The following is a 21,091-nucleotide window of genomic DNA, read 5'->3' as shown; positions in this document are numbered from 1 at the left end:
TATAGCCCCATTTTGTGCGTCATGCCGTCACGGCACTCTTTCTTCTCACCATTGTGCAAAACTAAAAAATAAATTTAAAAAAAGTACGCACGAGCACTCCTAGGCTATGTCTCTCACGCAGCGTATAGTCTTACGTAAGTTTCGAAGATAAGAGTACTACGCTCATTTGCGCAACCTCACCGAGTAAGCCCTTCAAAGAAATGGCGAGGCATTCTGCGCCTCGCTTTGGATTTGTTATCTCCTTATCGCACACCTGTATTTCTCGCTGGGGCCACGAAACAATGGTCAGGTCTAGCGGATACTACTGCACCTAGACCGAGGACAGAACGACCGCTAGTATTGAAACAGCGAGGAGTTCCTTTCGCCCGAATTCTACTGGAGCCAATGAGGGAAGTCAGGGCCAACTCCTGAATTCGGTACGTAATCTGATTACTCTTGGTGCAGACGCGCAATGACTTTACTTGTCACTGAAGGATTTCGCAAGTGGCTTGAGATGACGAGCTAAGCAGTGATAAGCATGCAGGCGAGTTGCCATTCAGAATACCGAACGAATAATGTAAAATAATGCGACAAAACAGACGCACAGAACAATAAGGCCCTCGTTTTCCTCCTCGTCACCTCTTTACTGTGTCTTCTCCCCTTCCACCTAACGCCGAGTAGCAGGTCAGAACATTGATCAGGCCGACCTCTCAGCTTTTCCTCTCGTAATAAATCTCTCTTCTCTATAGATGTGCGAAGTAGTGGTTCTTGAGACCGAATCGAATGCGGATCAAATAGTACGAGAAGCGAGTCGAATCAAATAGTCCTGCATGCACATCATTCAAAAATCACCAGCCATTCGTCTGTCGAGAAAATGGGGTAAGCGAAGCTTGTCGTGTGTGTATCTGACCTTCGTTAGGGTAACGTAAAGTTCACGACATGTCACGGTAATAAAACATAAACGTTTATAAAATGTATACATTGAGGGAAGGAAAGGCACAACACAACGAAAGGAAAAGCTGTACGAAAGGGAAACAAAAGTAGTAGGAAAGGGAAGGGAAAGTAGTAGGCCAAGTACACAGACGACAAGCTTCACTTACCCACATTTTCTCTACAGGGGAAGGGCTGGTGATTTTCTTTCTTTCTCTTCCTCTCTTTCTTTCTCTATTTTTCTTCATTTCTCTATTTCTTTATCTCTCTCTCTCTCTCTTTCTTTCTCTCTTTCTTTCTTTTTTGTCCCTGGTATGTGCCATTGAGCTTGGACCATTTCTACACTATCACCAGGATCGGCCCACTTTTCAGCGTGACACCACCACCACCATCACCACCGAAACTTGCGAGCCTATAAAGCTTCGCTTAAAAATGTTTCTGTCATTACGCTGCACATGAAAAAGCATGCTTTATTAAAAGCGCGAAGGTGTTGGGATGAGGAACCAGTAAGTTGATTGCTAGCAAACTCGGTGCTTTTCAAAGCATACACGGCCATGCAATATAATATAAAGTTTTGAAAGGAAGCCTTGCTGACCAATTATTATCTGTGCAAAATTTGGCGACCAAATTGAAAGTCATGGCCGTCTGTAGCGATGGCAGAGGGAAAAAACAGTTTATCTCTAGTTCAGCATAGTCACGCCAGACAGAGGGTGCCACTATTGTAGAAAGTGTGTTGCAATGAAACGTATTCATATTTATTACGATGAGGGGACACAGGTGCTGCATCTATAAATACTACAAAACAACACCCACTACCGAACGCCGTGTCTAAACAAGATTTTATTGCGACGCATTGTGTTCAGTCTGTAAAGTCCTGGCTGTCTGAGCGACGTAGCCTGCTCTAGTACGTTGTCTACTGTGGAGTGGATCATGGTCACCGGCATATTTGATGAAATTTAATGTTTGATCGTGTAGTCTGCAACCTGAACTATTCGAAAACTGTTCGAAAAGTATTCGGATTTCTGAAAACTTACAATACCCCATTCGAGTACCTTATAATCAAATAGTTACTATTCGATTCGAGGACCGAATCAGACAGGACGATATTCGATTCGTTGTTTGAATGTCTCGAATATTCCCACACACCCAGTGTTGTCTCTGCATTCGGCGCTGTATTGCGTTACTATGCTATACTATGATGAGGTCTACTCACACTTCTCGTTCTGCGGGTACACTTAGCGGGTGGGACAACAAAAGAGAGTGAGGAAAAAAAGAAAAAGGAAAAGCAGGGAGGTTAACAACAACAACAACAAAAAAAAGACAAACAAAGAGAAAGAGTAAAAAAGAAAAAGAAAGCACGGTTTGCAATCTCGCACGAGAGAAAGGGCATTTAAAGAAATAGGAAAAGAGAAAGGTGAGTATCGAAACGCAAATCGGCGCGAATAATTGTGGCCGCACACATTGCAAGGCATCACATGTATGCTACACATTACAGGTTAACATTGCATTGTATAGTAGAACACATTCCTTGCCTGCCTCAGTGCGCAAGCAACGTCTCATTAAAGCAGCAACTCTCTTGCTCCGCAGCTCGATCACGTAAAATCTTCATCTATAGACAGCATTTAGGATCATGTGCATGTGCGATCAATATTGCAGCAATAATCGGGCAGATGCTCGCATCTGTCTACGTTAATTTCCAAGCGCACGTGACGGCGGCAAGTGCCGTTCATTTAATATCACCCTTAATGCCAGTTCATATATAGAGAGACTAATTTTCCAAACGTATATCAGAAACACAACCAACAAACATCTGCGACTCAAAGTGGACGTGCACCCGGTGCTGAATAAAGCATATTGAGAAACAAGTGGCTAATTTACGCTTTCAACTCTCTAGTTCTTTTCCCCCCGTGCCCTGGGACAAATTAAGGCAATGCAAAGTACAGAGCGAATCGACTTGTTTGCCACAATGAAGCCACGCTTCCTGAATCTCAATGAACAAAAGAGGAGAGCACTGCAGTAGCTATGCGCACTGTACTACTTTCGCGAACGCGCAGTTTCATTACGAAACGCAGTCGCGCTAGTCGTACAATCGTGAGACCATGCGACTGTCTGGGCCACGTATAGGCCGTGGGTCGGGGAACCGGAGCGCATCCGCGGGACCCAGCTCAGCGCTGTCCGAAACCCTGGCCGACGCATTCGTTCAAATGGGTTGCATTTAGGGCAGGTCGCGACGTGCGCGAAACGAACCGGTGCGAGACGTGTTGGCTGTGTAGCACAAATACGCACGCACGTGTGGTCCGCTTGCTCATTTCTTTCTTTCTTTCTTTCTTTCTTTCTTTCTTTCTTTCTTTCTTTCTTTCTTTCTTTCTTTCTTTCTTTCTTTCTTTCTTTCTTTCTTTATTGTCCTTTTTATTTCCGTTTCCGGGCGCGAAACGAACAGGGTCACGCTCGGCCTTGGTCTTCGTGTATGGGCTGGAACCGATGTAGCTGCATGTTTGTACCCGTAGGTCATCATGGATGAAAGGCGCAGCTTGAAGCATGGGTTTGGTACAACACCCGTGCTGGCCATGCGCAGCGCTCGAATACATCGACCTGCCCCATTATTTTATCCCATTTGTTCTCCTTTGTTACTCTGGTCTGCATTAGGGTTATTATTCTTTATTAACAGAAAACGGTGTTAATATGGCTTCATTGCTGACCAGAGTTGAAAAAGCAGAGAGAGAGAGAGAGAAAAGGTAAAGGAAAGACAGGGAGGTTAACCAGACATTATCTCCGGTTGGCTACCCTGTACCGGGGGAGGGGTACACTAATAAAAGTAATAACGTGGAGGAAAGCATACTAAAAAGCTCGTTTGCCTATTTGTGTTTGCTTCTACGAAACTGCTTTTGTGGCAATGTTAGTCTTTCTGTCTTATTTTCTTTCTTCTAGTGGTAAGGAGTATTGCGTAATTGAACGGAGTATTGAGTACTTTATAAGTAGAGATCATGCGTTTGTGCACTCTCGTGTGTCTTCCGTACAGGTGATGCTTAGCCAAATGCCGGGTCCGCGAGCAAGTGCTTCGTGCCTAGGCTGACCAGAAAATTATGTGCACTATAATGAATGAACCAATAAATTGAAATTGAATTTCAACCGTAAAATAAATCAAACAAACAGTAATGGAAAGCGCTACCCAAATACCAACAATATTGCAATAAGGGTGTTCATTGGTATAGATATATATACACACATGTTTCAATTAATTAATCAAAAGTACTAAATCTAAGCAGCCAAAGTTATACACTTGAGCCAAAGCATCCGAACTTCGATATCACCAAAGCGCCATAACTGCCAGTTCATCATTCTCTCTCGGCATCTCTTCACATCCGCGGTGTGTGTCTTCTGAGTCTCCGTCGTTCGAAACCTTCAGGAATAAAACACGGCGCCACAACTCGAGAGCTTACAACTGCGAACACATTTGCCGGATGTATTGGTTATCTACCCTACGCATGTAATGCATAGGGTAGATAACCGGTGGACCGTTAGAGTTGCAGAATGGGGGCCAAGAGAAGGGAACCGCAGTCGAGGATGGCAGAAAACCAGGTGGGGTGGGTGATGTTAGAAATTTGCAGGTGGAATTGGAATCAGCTAGCGCAAGTCAGGAGTAATTGGAGATCGCAGGGAGAGGCCTTCTTCCTGTAGTCGACATAAAAATGCTGCTGCTGCAGTCGACATAAAAGCTGCTGCGCTGTGGAGATGGTATGGTGTATGGGTATTACGCCTCAGGTGTGTGTGAGTGTGTGCGTGCCTGCTTGTGTGCGTGTTGTGTGTGGTGCGTGTGTTGTGTGTGTGTGTGGTGGTGCGTGCGTGCTGGTGTGTCGTGCGGTGTGCGGGTGCGTGATGTGTGCGTGCGGTGGCGTGTGCTGGCGTGTGTGCGTGGTGTGAGCGCGCACAAACAAACACGAATAGATCACACTGAATGACTGCAGACAACGACTGTCAAAACGCTGGCAGCAAGCATACGCCGCAGCGGGTGAAGGTACGTGCGGTCTATCGCTTCAACGGAAACTGAGCGGCGAATGCACGGCGCATAAAGGTCAGAGCCGTGTGGAGATAAGAGACGGTGCGGACGAGCGACGAGCGCGGTTGTTGGCAGAGTAGAGCGCGGTTGTTGGCAGAGTAGAAGTGCGCCCCCCCCCCCCCCCCGCTCCCTCCGGCGCTGGTTTCCTGCTTCCTTGCTTGCGCGTGGGAGATGAGTATGTTCGCTCTCCGTGATAGCGCGCGTCTCCGCACGCTTCCGCTCGGGCATACGGCGCGCGGTGAAGATTTTATCATAGGGAACCTGACGGCGACGGCGACGGCGACGTCGACGCCGACGGCAGAAATCCCGTTGAAGTGTCCATATAATTGCTATCGCAATAAAATGCTGCTGCTGCTGCTGCTGCTGCTGCTGCTGCTGCTGCTGCTGCTGCTGCTGCTGCTGCTGCTGCTGCTGCTGCTGCTGCTGCTGCTGCTGCTGCTGCTGCTGCTGCTGCTGCTGCTGCTGCTGCTGCTGCTTGATGATGGTGTATGGTGTATGGGTATTTACGCCTCAGGTTGCCAAAGTTGTCTCAGGTTGCGTGCGTGCGTGTGCGCGGCGTGTGTGTGTGTGTGTGTGTGTGTGTGTGTGTGTGTGTGTGTGTGTGTGTGCGTGCGTGTGTGTGTGTGTGTGTGTGTGTGTGCGTGCGTGCGTGCGTGCGTGCGTGCGTGCGTGCGTGCGTGCGTGCGTGTGTGTGTGTGTGTGTGCGTGCGTGCGTGCGTGCGTGTGCGTGTGCGTGCGTGTGCGTGTGCGTGTGCGTGTGTGTGTGCGTGTGTTTGTGTGTGTGTGTCCAGGTTTATGGTCCATCCTTCAGAGTGGGATACGCTGTTTCACTTAAGAACAACCAACCAATAATGAAGCGTTTCTCGTTCAGTTCGTCACCAGTGGTCCTTAATATTTCACAATGGCACGTTTGCCTTTGTTTTCCTTCTTTCCGCCTCTGTTTCCCTGACGACCCGGCAGACGCGGCGGCTATGAGGAATAAAGGCCACACGAGAAGACATCCCTGCTGACGTGTAGATCGTGAGGTGAGGCGGAGGCTGCGGTCGGCGCATGCTGACGAATGTGCGCGGCGCCGAACGTGGTCCCGAGCCGAGATGGCAGCTCCAAGTCGGCAGTTCGACGGAGCCCCGGCGACGAGGAAGAGGCCGCCACCGCTGTCTCCTCCAGGCTACTGGCGGTGGTCGTCGAGAGCGACCCCAAGAGACTACAGGCGCAGCTTCGCTCCGCGCGCAGCGACCTGGTGTTCTTGCAGACCCAGCATCGGCTCACTCTCAGAGGTCTGCACGCCGAGATTGCCAAGCTCCAGAAGACCGTCAAAGGTGCGCGGTTCAGTACTTACGCTGGGTTCACGCAAGCTGTGGTGCATTGCCCAGACTGGGCGAGTCTCTGATAGTGCATCCTCTGTCCTTTCGCAACTTTTGCGGAACATGCTCCGTGTTGTTTGTCACTGCTTGTTGCTGGGTTCATACTTGGTTATGGCTTCAAATAATGGAAATGATCTGAAGGAATGAATGTCGCTCGCATAGAAGGTAATTCGGAGCCATTCACTTTTTGTTTAAGCATGCTTTCAGCGCGTGCAAACGTGTATCCTCACGAGGACACCTTCCTTAGAAAAAATCAACGTTCTGCGCTGTGTAGATTTACATGCGTGTAACACTCTTTCCTACCCTATCATCCCTTGGCATTGTTTCGCTGCTTTTACACTATAACAATCTGTCTTCATTCTCGACACTTTCTGCCAGCGGCAGTCAATGAGCCTGTGAAACCTTGACGTATATAGGTTTCAGTGTCCTGTGAATGGTTAAATGTTTTTTGTTGACTGCGAACATGGACAAGCTTGAGAAATAGAGGTAGATAATAAACTTATCAAAAGTGAGACAATAGTGCCTATCCGCGCAAGAAAAAAAAAAAAAAAAGGGTGGGTGGGGGGAGGAGTGGCCTAGTTGTCTAAGGGCTAAAATCGTAGTGTGTTTGCACAATGCAAGCTTAATATGGCTCCTACCTCTTAAGATGTCGGGGTAGGAGTCCTCTAGCCTCTCCAGCTACTCCTACCTTAAGATCTGCGGTCTGCGAAAAACAAAACCGAGCAAAGAATCCACTGGCAAAGGATATCGTAATTCACGATGGTGTTTGTCATCGCCCAGTTTGTATTTAGGGCTGCGCACGCAGGGAGTTTCTTGCTTTCTGACCGGGCTGGTTCCTCGTGCACTTAGATGAACAAGTCCTCGTTCATTCGGTTGCATTGTTTCTTGCACTGACTTATTATTCTAGTGCAGTGTGTAAACCAGAAAGCAGCCGCTGATATCTACACGCAAAAAAAAAAAAAAAAAACTTTACCACTGATTGTATGTCTTTCTCGTTTTCTTCTTTTTTCCCCCCCTTCAATCTATTTCCTCACTTTCCTCAGAAATGCAGTTTGCACTGTTTAACAACGGGATAACACTAGTGGACGAAGGTAAGCATGCGCTTTCATTAGGCCAATCTTTAATTAGAAGTAAAGAACTCTTGCGGGTACGTGTTATGCTGCTTCGTTTCCGTAGCCGGTACGGAAACTAAGCCTTCTACAGTCGTTTTATTGCGAGTCGAATGAAGTGCTCGCAGCAAGAACATACGAAATACTGTGATAAGCTCAATATGTTCAAAGCTAATAGAACAGAAGCTTCATTTTTTTTCATGAGTGTAGCAAAATGACTTCAAGTAAACTGTGATTCTACGCATTTAAACGACAGAACTTCGCTGCCCCAGCTATGGTAATCTTAGTAACTTGATGTAGTTTTCGTACTGTATGACGTGAGCAGTATGTTCTTAATTCTAGTTGTGTGCTTTTAAACATGCACTTTTAAACACTTTTATTTAGAGAAAAATTGAGTTTTATTTATTTTTTACCTTTCGTACCGATTATGCTTCATGTTATGTCTCTACTTTGTCTCGTAAGAAATTTACGTTAACTAAGTGTGTTTCATTAGTTAACGTTAATTAAAGTTAATTTACGTTAACTAAGCGTGTACGAAATTTACGTTAACTAAGTGTGTTTGATGTTCAATTAGAACTAAACAGTTCTCGTATCATTTTCTATGTTTACTGTGTCATGAAGCGTTTCTGCACATGCATAATGAGGACGTGGGTAATGCTTAGTTATATTTGTCACTTCGATACTCGAGCATGCTCTTGGAGTGATTTAGATTTCAAATATTTGCACGTAAGCCGAAAAGAAAGAACTTTCGATGAACCATTTAGGGGACGTTCGCGTCATTTTCTTCGCTTCCTTCATTCCTTCCCCTTTTCTCTCGTTTTGCTCTAGTCTATGCCACGTTCATACTGTTCGATTTGGTTTTTTGTCTATATACTAAGTTTATTTAACAGGTGCCGCAGCTTTGAAAGCGAGCGGGCGCATGACTATTTTCTCTTGACTTACCTGTGCGTGCCTAGAAATCTTTCTTTCCTTTTTCTCTTTTTGGTCTCTTCAAAGGTTTCTTTAGTTTGCTAAGGTCAGCTATTGTTTTGGACTACCTGGGTGTTTATTATCTGCAAATTTGCAACTTCAGTTCCTTTTCTTAAAAATCCCCGAAAGGCTATTGCGTAATAGAAGGTTTACATAAAAGGTGCAACTGTCACAATGATTCAACGTCAAATATTAACCGTACGCTATGCATGAAGCTCGGTGGGCCATTACAGCTATCTCTGCTTCCAGTTACTAGGTCTTCGAGATTTGCCATGTCCGGGGATTTTGGAAGTGCCTCTTCGGCAATCGGTTGAACTTCACCGCAATACACTAGCGTAACTCAATGGTCGACATTAAAAAAAAAAAAATATTTCGCAAAAATTGCCGAGTTTCAACAAGTTTCAAATAGCAACGTCGAGAGAGCACATCCTTCTGATAACATGCGCATTTACGGCTCTTGGACCTAACTTCGCTGCTGCTTTATATCCGCTATTTCGGTCAGGACAAAAACGGCTATATAGCGCAGCACTAAGTGTCCATGAAGTGTCACCAATGCGCAAGCCATTAGGAGAAAGCGCCCTATCATCGCAACGTTGCTAACAAAACTCGCTGAAATTAAGTCCACCATCTGAATTTAACTTTTGCAAGTGCTGCCTATTGAGTTACGCTGGTGCGTTGCGGTGAAGTTCTACAAATTGCCGAAGGGGCAAGGTCCAAAATTTCTGGGTATGAATTGGCGTGCACTCTCGCATAATACGCCTCGCATTGTAGATATGCGTTGGTCAAGTAGTCGTGAGTAACCTTCGTGCGTTGCCACGCAGCCTCGTACCAGGCGAAGATCGCGCAGCTTGAAGAAGACCTGGACAAGTGGTGCTGCCACTGTCGCTTCCTCAGTTCGCAGCTGGAGCAGGCCAACAATGCGCTCGTTTCACTCAACCAGCGGCTGCAAGTGCAGGTGCGTGCCATATTTAACATCTCGTAGCCTGCATTTTTTTTATCTTAGGAAACGCACTTTTATTGCTCTAAAATACATTTATTTGTGGAAATAAAACATGCGGTCGCCAAATAAATAAAATAAAACAATGACGATTAAAGTTTCGGGGCCCATACGGGTCTGTTGTTCACAACGTCGACGAAAAGCTATGCCAGTGGCTTATGTACTTATTTCAGTGATGACCCTTCCTCACCAGACGGTTTCCGTCGAACGCTGGGATGTAGCTGTAGATATAGGGACACAGGACACATGTTTTTGTTGGACGACAACACATGATGCCAAAATCAAGTTTTCTGCATTCGGATTTAGCAGCTCAGGTATGTCATCTCGCGAAATCGCAACATCAGGATCGAAGGGCTTAAGTGATTAACGTTCATGAAGTCGAGGGCCTGAAGAAATTTCGTGTGGTCTGGAAGAATTGCTATAAAGTGACACGGACTCCGACACAGATTCAGAATTATTAAAAACTTGGCGTTTCGGCCCACACAAGAAACAAATAAAGATTCACAGGCTCCAGCGTTGTGCCCAATACATTAAGCATTTGATAATTCTTAATCTTGGCCGGCGTCTGTCCCATCCCGTCATGATTGTGTTGAACTTCAAAATGGCATATGTGTTGTGCCAGTCATGTCTTCTGTAAGGATGCATTCACCACTTGAAAGACTGGACATGTCCAGACTTTATATATGGGCTACCAAGGGCCTTTATGTTGACAGCGACATGCGCATGTGAGGCTTTCTTTGCTATTCTACAAATAGAGTGCACAATAGTCACGATACGGGAAGTCTGACAAGACAAGTATTGTGCCTGGTGCCAGAGTTTGTTGAGAACGCGGGCTTGCGATTGTAATTTAATAGCTCGAAGTCCCACTAACATAGCGGCAGAAACCCAGAATTGTTGAGCCTTGCCGAAATGTTTAATAACATCGGCTGGTTAGGCAGCAAATTTTATAATACGCGGCACGTAATACTGGTGAATCGGTCATGTTCTGTTGGTAAGAGTCCCACAGCCCACAGGTGTATTCGAGAATAGGACGGGCGTATGATGTGTGCAGTAGATTTTTCACGCTTTCTGAGCATGCATCTTGTTTTTCTTGATTTGGGCAGGTAAAATTAGATTATGCGTATCTTATTTTTTTTTCTGAAAGCAAAGTACAAGAGCGGAGACAGGATTCGTACGACGAAAACTAAGGTCGTTTTCCCAAATTACACGCGGATAAATATTTCCCCCCTTTTTCATGATCCTGGAATCGCTCTTTGCTTCTACTCGGGTTCATGTATCTCGGGCTTTCACGGTAAGGGTTATAACTTACATAACTTATTATAACTTGTAACTCATTATATTCTAACTTATAAGCAGACGCATTCGTTTGATTCGTTAAGCGATTCATGACTGAATCTCGAAAGGTAAGGCACTATCAACTCATGCTCGCAGGACTGGCAGCACCAGGCGGAGCTGTCGGAGAAGAACTCCATCATCGCCAACCTGCAGAGAGAACTCGAGTGGAAATGTCGCACGCTGGCCGAACTGGAGATGGCCACGCGAGGACGAGGAACAAGAAGGATGTCCGGTCCTGCGGGACCTCTGGCCGCTTCGATGACATCGTCGTCGTCGCTAGTGGAACCTTGCGAGCCGGTGCGTACACCGTCCCAGAGGAACCTTATGGCTGGAGCGTGTGGGAAGGCGTCGGCTGCTTCGACTTCGGCGCGCAAGAGCAGTTATAGGTATGAACGTGGTCCGTTGGTACATCATTAACGGTGATCACTTGTGTCTCTTTGTGCATTTTGTTCAGTGCAGGAATTCATCGCAGCCTTAAAGTGAGGTATATCACTGTGTGCTGTTGAACTCTCTGGCGAAACTGGAAAAGCGAAGGCATTATATATGCTGGTACTTTCTCTTTTTGATTTATTGAAAGGATTACATATTCTTACACTCGCATAAAGCTCCAATGAAAAAAAGAAAACAGCATAACATCCACAAAATAAAGAAAAGAAAGTTTCTTTTATTTGTAGGTAGTTTGTAGAAGGTAAGCCGATCAATCAATTGTTTATTATGGCTTATTATTGTTTATACTTCGCCTCACTGACTCTTTGCAGTGTAATAAAAGCTGCTGGTGAGGTGAACCAGCAAAAGCGAGAAGGAGCTGGCGCGGATGGACCCTTGTTCGTAGCTAGTTCTTCCACGCGTAGACATGCAAAATTTTAGAACATTCTGTATAGCCTGAAAAAAGAAACGCCTTCTTTTTTTTTTTGTAGAAAAACTTAAATATTAACTACATTTCACACTGACCACTACACATGTTTGCAGCAATGCGATTCTGCACGATACAAGTACACTATCATTGTCACTATATTTTAACTGCATGACTAGAAATACAAGATTAAGCGGTTCCGCCGCCTGTCAACGCTGAAAAAGAATGCCATAGTACAAAGGCGGCATGCCCTTCGCAACTTTCACGCACAAGCCAAATGATGGCGAGGCGATTGGTCTCCTTATTCGAAGGAGGTTCTGTTATAGGCATGGCTTCGATTTCCCGCATTGGTCTCTTTTCTGCGCAAAATCTTATTTACATTTTAAGCTGTTATTTCGGGTGCTGGAAATATTGGCCACTTGTTTCAGTGGTCAAGAAACAAAAAAAAAGAAGAAAGGTTGTTTTTGCGCAATATTATTTTGACCGTTCGCATACTGCCAATGCGGCAAGACATTTGTGCGGAAGTTTTTAGGAAGGAGTAGCGGCAGACAGTGGGGACAATCGCTTATTAATTTATTTCTCAAGACACAAGTGGCTCGTTCTGTTTTCTAACTAGTTGACGAAACCCATAGCTTTCTCCGCACTGTACATGGCTTTCGTGAGACGGAGTATGATGCAAAAGAATAAATCTGAGACCGAAAACAATGTAGCCCTCGAGACGAGCTCAGAAAAAGGCGACAAATAATACACCACACTCCACGTACTTGTCGCGAGACATACACTGAAGCTCCTCGTCCATCGTTGTATGTTCTAAGTAGCTACGTTCACACGAACCCGATTAAGTCGGGCTGACTCTGCTCGCTCGCCGGGCCGAAAACCGGTGTTTGGGCTCATGTAAATTCTATAGAATCAAGTTGCGATTCAGCGTCGAGGCAAGTTCGGTAAACCCGCCTGCAACGGGTGGTTCGAAACACCCAATTAGCTTGGTATAACGTGCTTGTAAGCATGGTTTTGCCGGGCTGGGCCAACTCTACTTCTGACTCGACCCGCTCATGTCGAACTCATGCGATCAAAGCTATAGAGTTTCCATTTTTCCAGCATGCATCAGCAATCTTGCAATTTTCAGCAATATTATGTAAAAAAAAAATTGATGCCGTAAAACGAAAATTCGTTTCCTACGGTCTCTAGGTTTTACTGGTTTTTTTTTTCAATACAACAAACCTTATCTAATTCGCTCCAGTGATTTCCAAGAAAAGCGATTTCTCCGTTCCCATGTATTTAGATAAGACGCTCGGGATAACGTCTGGCTTGTGCGAGCGTCTTTGAGTCTGTAGTGCTTTCCATGCACGTCTCTTCACCCCCATCTCTCTTTCTCTCCATTCTTTCTATTCCCATTCTCCCTTCCCCCAGCGTAGGGTAGCCAACCGCAATCTTGACTGGTTAACATCTCTATACCTTGCTTTTATCTCTCTCTCTCTCCGAACTAAAGCTTCCTCATAAAACCGAGTTTACCGCTCTCCCTACCCTCGGCGATCGCAGGCTACCCGTAATCGTTCGTGACCGGCCTCCTAACGACGACGACGACGACGTGGCTCCCCAGTCCGTCGCAGTCGAGCACGACAACTTCGAGGAGCGTCACGCCCCGCAGGCACGCCGGCGCTCGGGCAGCGTCGGCCAAGTGCCTGCCGGTCGCCGGCGCTTCGTCTTCTTCCTCAGCGGGAAGCAGCGGCAAGAAGAAATCGGACCAGGCGGGAGCGCGGGGCGCCGTCGAGTCGGATCGCAGGCGCGCCCAACTACGGCTACCGCCCCTGGTGGACCCGACGCGCGCGCTCGCGTTCCCGGCTCGCTCGCTGGTACACCACCAGCTGACGGCGGTGCACTGCGACTCCGGACTGAGCACCGACGAGGAGCTGTCCATAGACCGCGTGCCATCGCCCGAACTTAAGCCCAAGAAGATGGGGGGCAGGGTGGTCGAAGTGACCACCAAGTGATGCTTATTCTCCAATAGACAATTTCTAAGGAACCGCTCGTATTCGTGTTTGTTGGGCTGCATATGCGGAAACTCGATAACTTGTGTTGTGACACAGGATGTTACGGTATTAGGAACTATCGAAAGAATCGTTCAAGTAGCGTAAACCAGCGTGTTACCTTGACGGCGCATGGACTTAATTGCTCGTCCGGAGGGACGAGTATCTTCGAAACACCGCGCACGTCTGCCAAAACTGAAGCTCGCTGGCACTGGGACATGAGAAACGTCTTCGTTTTATATGACCTCCCGTATATACGTCAAGCGAAGTTGCGGCGATAACTTAGTTACAAGCCGGCGTTCGTGCAATAGAATGGAGCGCCTCCAAGCCTATAAGATGGCGGCCCACGTTCGTGTATTGCGATAATGTGATATAAACATCACATGCATTACACGGGCTAATGTCGCTGCTGTCCAGCCATATGACCGACAGTGATACAGGAGTACCCACAGAATTATTGTGTACTGACTGATGAGGATCCGTTTAATAATAAGCTGGAGTGACATTTTCCGGCATCGTTTTCGTCAATCTCCGAGTAGTAAGGGCACAGCACGCCAGTTACCGCTTTACTAAAGGGAGATTCTCATGAAGCTGAACGTACTGAAATACTGTTACATTTACGTTCCATTTAAAAACAATTCTAGCTGAGAATTTTCCTATTGACAGCAGTAAACTACCGGTGACATCAGTTGCGCCAATGCCGTCTGGAAATGCATGCTTAGTTTAATTTGCACTATCAAATTTTAAACTTTCATTTTCGCTGATTTATTAGGCGAAAACATCTCTAACCACTGCGGTAGCTGAAGGTATGTGCCATTCTACTACTGAGTAAGAGGTCGCGGGTTTGTTTCCAGCCCGCGACGTCCGCCTTCCAATAGGTTTGCATATAATGCGAAAACGCTCGTGTTCGGTGCTTGAATTGATACACGGTTACTGAATCCCATGCAGTCAAAATTAACCCGCAGCCTCACCGCCCCGGCCTCCATCATTGCCCATGTGTTGCCTTGTGACGTAAAATCCCATCATTAAATCAATCATCAAACACATCTAATAGTCAAGGATCTCAATGTTGAATTCAGTGCGCTACATAATTAGTTTAGTTTTCAAGATTGTTGCGTTGAGTTCGCCTCATTTTTTTTTTTTTTTTGCGTTGCGCCTCATTTTGCTTTGAGTTCGCCAAAAGTGGCTGGCGGGATGTCACAATCCAGTGGTGGTATAGCCTGGCGCTGATAGCACGCTATTAAAAAACGCAGACATAACCGCCGGGTGTTTGTATGCTCTTCGAGTATGAGTACATTGAATTTCACACCCTGGCATGTAAGAGCTAGGCACGATTTTGTGCGCATCGTACAATCTTTGCAGTCTTGTGGCGTCACCATGCTGTCGACTACAATACCTTCGGGAGTTCCAAAAGCAGTGACCTTGCTAAATATCGTGTCAGAAATATGGTTATTGTTCCCTAATGTAATTGTCGTTCTCGTAACGCCATTATTCGTTGGGTGTACACCGTACTCATGTGTGTAGGAATGGGCAGTCACGCGCTTAGTATGTGTCCTTGTACCACTTTAAAATGGCGGTACAATAAGTCTCGCGGACGTAGGGCTCTCCTTGGTTTATACCCTGGCGCTATTACTCCTCCTTTCGTTATTGCGAACGCGCTCGATCAGGGCTAGTGAAGAACGTGCGACGGGTTAATTCACAGTTCACACACACACCGCTATGCTGCGTTCTGTTGCGCTTTCTTGAACTAGGGATGTGCGAAGATTCGAAACTTGCGACTAACGAATCTAATAGTGACCTATTCAATTCGGCCTTCGAATAGTTTTCGACTATTTCAAAGAGCCAACGGTGCGTAAGTAAACAAGATTTGAGCAATAGTACAATAAATTCCAGCTCCGCGGGCATAAAGTATTCACATAAAACACGAGTCTACTTCGTAGGCTACATCGGTCAGGGAGCCAGCATTTACCGCCTATTCGATCATTCGCACTCTCCGAAGAGTCCTGTGTAAGCAAACAAATTGTGTCTTCGTTTTTAATTCCCCGTTTGTGCTTTTAATAGGGAACGCTTCATGATGCGCAATGCAATAACAGAAATTTGCTATCGTTATGAGTATTAGAATGTGAACGACGTTTTATATTAATTATTGAAAGTATGTTCAATATTAGTAAACTATTCGATATGTATTTGATATGCGAATCGATTTGATTCACTCCTGCACTATTCGATTCGCATTAGATTTGGTCTCAAAAGTTACTATTCGCGCAGTCCTACTATTTTCCATTTTGCCAGTCAGCCGGCGAGCACGCTCCAACGAACCGTCCAAGCAAACACGTCAATCAGTGCTTTCATATTGAATCACGTGATGAGAGCGCATCGTGACGTCACATCAAAGACGTTTAGTCTTCTATATGCCTGGGCGGTGGACAGGAAAAGTAAACGGAGAACGGGAACGTTGCAAGACTCGAGCCATGGAGACAGTAGGTGACAAAGGTTCGGCTTCACCGTTGACACGAGCACTCTGCATGCCTCATGCAGACAATGTGCAGTTGACAAATTTGGAACGTATATGCTTTGTCGATAGTGCAATTTACGCCGAAGAAAGTGGTTGTGAAGTTACAAGTTTGTGCCATGGTAATCTTTTAGGGGGCGACGTCGCGAGCAGTCGCTTACGACATCATTGTCGGGGATTAGGAACAAGCCGTGCATTTTTCTTCTGGGCTCTTGCCTGATTGCCACGTGAGCAACGAACTTAGTTGTAAATATGACATTGTTGTGTGAGGGTCTTGTGGTCACTCTGCAAACACACGTGTACGTCGGAAGAGAAAAACATGAGTATATATAGGCAAATATGTAGACGGTAACGCCATGAAGGTGTGGCGACGCTGTCACAACTTTTGGTGTAGTTTTGTTTGATATAAAAGTTTCATAGCACAGTGTAGGCAGGGTGCGCTAGTCTCCATTGATTGACGACATCGCATGAGCTTGCCAGCCTAAGCCGCTATTCTGGACATTCCGCCATTTTCTTCGAAACGTGACGTACGCGCGACGCTTACAAAATGGCGCCGATAGCCCCGATTTGCTTTCGTAACGTGACGCAAATTTGACGTTTCGCCTAAGAAACTGTAATGTAGGCATTGAACCTAGCATTCTTGATAAAGGAAAACAGTTTTCCTCCCCAGTAAAAATAAAGCCGCTAGCTCAAAGCGTACGATTATTCCATCAAAATCGTTTCTCGCTTCCGTCGTCTGCATGCGCGCAGGCTGTCGTCTGCTTCATTAGATAGGATGCGTGTCCTCGGGAAACTGAATGAGTCATCGTATATCGGCGCCCACGCGCTTGCTTTCTACCTTGAGACAACACACGCGACCTACCAGTGATGATGAGCGTACGCTCTAGGCCGCGTTATCGCTATCTCGTGATCCGCAAGTGACTCAGCCCGACTCGTCTGGCTGAGAAGCGGCCGAATATCATCGATAGCGTTGCGCGCGCCACAGGTATCTGCTTGAGCGACGCAAACGCCGGCACTGCCATCTCTTGTGCACTTCGCTGCTTACTCGCACCGCGAGAGGAAACTTCAAGGCGCCGTCTTGCGTATATTTCTTTTTGTAAATTAAAAAATCACCGTTGTCATAGCCTTTGATGATGCGAAAAGTCATTAATATTGATTACAATACAAACGCAATAGTGAAAAGTGCGAAATGTCGCAGAAAGTTTGCTAGTTTCAACCAATATTATTTCAAATAAACGTGTTTTTAATAAAAATGATGGTGCAAAACACAAATGCCAACACCACCCGAGAGCGATGCAAATGCTATGAACACGCGTTGTGAACAAAAGATTTTTATGGCCCGAAGTGACAGGCAAAATGCGGCGATACGCATGCCTCTCCACTGCCATTGCATATGGCCGCTCATTACCATAATTTGCGCGGCTCGTCGCACCACAAATTATGGCGGAAAATCTCTGCAATGGCGGCCCAGCGCAACGTCACGCAACGTCAAATTGACGTTTGCGAAACGGCCCTTCCTGTGACGCTCCTCAGGGGATATTCCTTCAGCCAATGAACAAGCTGTCATGCCGGCTATCTTGGAACGCCACCACATATTCGCGAAATTGCAGATGCATTGCACGAGCTTCTGCACGCTACCGTCCACTTTCTTTTTAAAGCGCTAAAGTCGCAATATAGGTGCCAAGGACCACAAAAAAGTATTAGTCGATAAAACTTGCAGCTCCACGTCACGCTTCGTCATTTTGACGAAAACGCAAAATTGCATTTTGCAAAACTTCCGTTTCCCGGCACAAATTTCGATACACGTGACCTCGGGACAGCCAATGAGACAGCCAAGATGGCGGATAATGGCGGCCGTGCAGCCGCCATGCGTGTCCAGAATAGAGCCCCTAGTTAGAGCAATCGGAAACACATTTTATTGGCGTGGGTATTTATGAAAAGCCAAGGTGAATACGTTGGGAAAATCATTCGAGACAGTTCTACCAAAGCATATCATCTAACCTTTATCTTTCGGTTAACGCCTTTGGTGCATCGCTACTAGGCTTTTTCCACATCACGAGTCGACGGAGATGAGACGTCTATGTGCGTTTCAGATAGTACACATGGTAAATGCAACAAAAAAAAAAAAAAGGAAGAAACAAAGATGTACGTTCCTTCTGTACACGAAGGATTCGTCTAGTGCCGCTTACCGTGTCTGTTGAAAGTCTTAGAAACACGGCGTGGGGACGGCACAGACGCAGTCTTGTGTGGCGAATGACAATTTGCAGACAGGAAAATGGTTGTAGTGCTAGAGTTGCTGTCATGATTTAGTCATCTAATGATAGACATGGTGAGGCAGTCACCTGTATCTTTCTCCCTTTTCTCTTTGTCTTTGAAGCCTGAGTGAAATGCCAAATAACAAAAATAAAAGTAAACCTTTGCAAGGCCGGCATGACAATGAAATTAAAGAGCTGTGGAACTCAGATGGGCATTGTTGTTCATTAATATTATTTTGCTGTATTATTCTTTGCGTTATTGTTGTGGTGGTTCTCCGGGGGCTTTCAATAGTCACGATTCGTCATAAAACCATGCAAACAAAACACACCGGGACATATCATGCTCACTACTGAGATTTGGTAGAAGTAATGCTTGTCAGCAATTGAAAAAACAAATATATGCAGATCCCACGCACTGTTGGAATCGATGTAAGGGAAGCTTTCTGTGCTGTGTATGTTCATTGACGGTATTCGGCGGGGATGTTGACGGCGTACTACAGTCGTGATGCAATGTTAAATGTTACCTTGCCTGCACTAATTGAGTTAATTTGCCCACGTAGCACACAGAACACTAAGACGTGTCATTCATTCATTCATTCATTCATTTACTCAAGAGAGCGCAAATGAGCGATGCTTTCTGACGACGCATATTCTTTCTCCTTTGTCATGTTACGTGAGCTGCCACCAGCGCGGAGGGGTAAGGGTAATCACCCGTTTCCTGACTGCGTCGGTGCGGGATCCGTTTGTACCCATCATCTGCCTCCTCTCTCTCTACTTCCTCTCTAACATTCTCCCTACCGCCTCCCTAGACTGTCGTTAATGTTACGCGTGAGCATGGAGGCAAGCGCGGCAACTCCTACAATGCTTTTACGAGGGGTCAGGCCTAATTACGGCGTCCAGAGGACATTATTTCGTCCCCCAGGGAGCTTGAGAAGGCACTGTGGTGGCCCCCAGGGCGCGTCAGAGGGCACTGTGGCCCCGCTCTACGGAAGTGTCGTTGATGTCACCTATCTCGTCACCAGCCCCCGACGCGGCGTGTAAGGCTGCAGCGGTGGCAAATTCGAAGGAAGAGACAAAGAAATCTTCGCTTTAAAAAACAGAAATGCAGATTAGGCTAAACGCGTAACGGCGCGAAGGTAAAAAGGAGAAAACCATAAGGCGACACACACCGGCGCTGTGTGTGTCGCCTTCTGGTCTTGCGCTTTGTCCATGCGCGCTGTTAACCGTTCAATAGGATCAAGAGCCAAATAGCCCAGTGAAAAGTCGCTAGCTAAATGCGGAGATGCAATGATAGAGCCACCGTGATTGATGTGCAGTGGGAGACGGAGCTAGAACAGTCGACTGCCATTAAGTCCGACTTGGTTAATTCGACTTCTCGCTTTATTCGAACGCAAAGGAAAGGACCCATTTGAGAAACCATGCATTGCTATGCAAGGAAAAGTTCGAACTCGAAAACAGTTTAATTCGACCCCTACCGGCCCTCTTTCAGGCGCGCAGCGCTTTGCTAAAAGCTTGAAAACACACAAAAAAATTTCAACAGACGGCGCTACTCGTTTCCTAGGGGATAGCAAAAACGTGCCCTGCAATGATGATGGTGACTTACACTGTGCCCTAGGCGATGTCCCTTTTGACCACATTGAAGACCTCAACATCAATGAAAATGTTTAGGTTTCTGGGCTAATTTTGAGGTCTCTGGACCGACGACTACATGTATATATATATAGAAATTGTAATATAGCGTTGAAGTAGTCTGTCGATGACCACAGGCTACTTCAAACACTAAACGTATTTGAATCCGTTCATTGTGCCACTGTTTGTTAATCCTACTTTTCGGGTAATTCGACCGGAACGTGCAGTCCCGAAAGGGTCAAATTAACGGCAGTCCACTGCAGCATGTTAGCTTTGAATGCGTGACACTGGTGCGATAGACGAGGTGCTGTAGAGTCTCCAAATTAATTTATCCTCTTCTTCAGCCTGTTTTCAACCACGAGGAGGCACTATACAGTAATCCTTCTCGTTAGACCGACTCGCCACGGAAGCACAGTGGCTATGGCGTCCAGTTGCTGAGCTCTAGGTCGGGGGATCGATCCCTGCAGCGGCGGCTGCATTTTGATTTGGCCGGAAGCAGAAGCGCTCGTGAACTTAAATTTAGGTGCACGTTAAGGAGCCCCAGGTGGTCATAACCGTAGTCCAGTGGGGGGCACTACGGCGCGCCTCATAATCATATCACGGTTTCGGCACGCGAAACCCCAGAATTTAATTTTTAATTACTACACCGAGAGTAAATTGATCCCTCGCTGACCTTCTTGTATTAGGAACAAACAACCTGTTTGACACTCGAAGAAAGGTGTTTCTGCCTCCGTGACTTAATAGTGTTAGCATCAGCAGATCCATGTGCTATAAATGCGCATAACGCCTGTTCTGAATTTTTTTTTTTTTTGTCTCACTGTTTCTTTTTTTTTCTTCCAATCGATTCAATCCTGTTATCATTCGTGGTTATTTTTCTCTTTTGTTTCTTGTTAAGAGTGTTAGGCGTTAACTAAGCTTGTTTGAATTTTCACACTAAAACCTCACGAACCGTCCTCCCTCATATGGTGGGCACGTGTCATTTTAAGGAAATATGCTTACGCAGCTATAGCAGCCGTCATCTTCGGTTCCTTTTCGTGCTCCTATTCCATTCCTATGCCGTGCTGCTTTCCTAAAA

General features: G+C 46.2%; 1 protein-coding gene across 1 annotated transcript in view; it reads right to left on the bottom strand.

The window, feature by feature from the left end:
* The window catches only part of LOC119446615 (phospholipid-transporting ATPase ABCA3), a 255,324-nt gene that overhangs the window by 161,099 nt on the left and 73,134 nt on the right, over positions 1–21,091 (bottom strand). The window lies entirely within an intron of this gene.

This window comes from Dermacentor silvarum, chromosome 3 (assembly GCF_013339745.2).
Source record: "Dermacentor silvarum isolate Dsil-2018 chromosome 3, BIME_Dsil_1.4, whole genome shotgun sequence".
Lineage (NCBI taxonomy): Eukaryota > Metazoa > Arthropoda > Arachnida > Ixodida > Ixodidae > Dermacentor > Dermacentor silvarum.
This window is presented reverse-complemented; position numbering and strand designations above follow the sequence as displayed.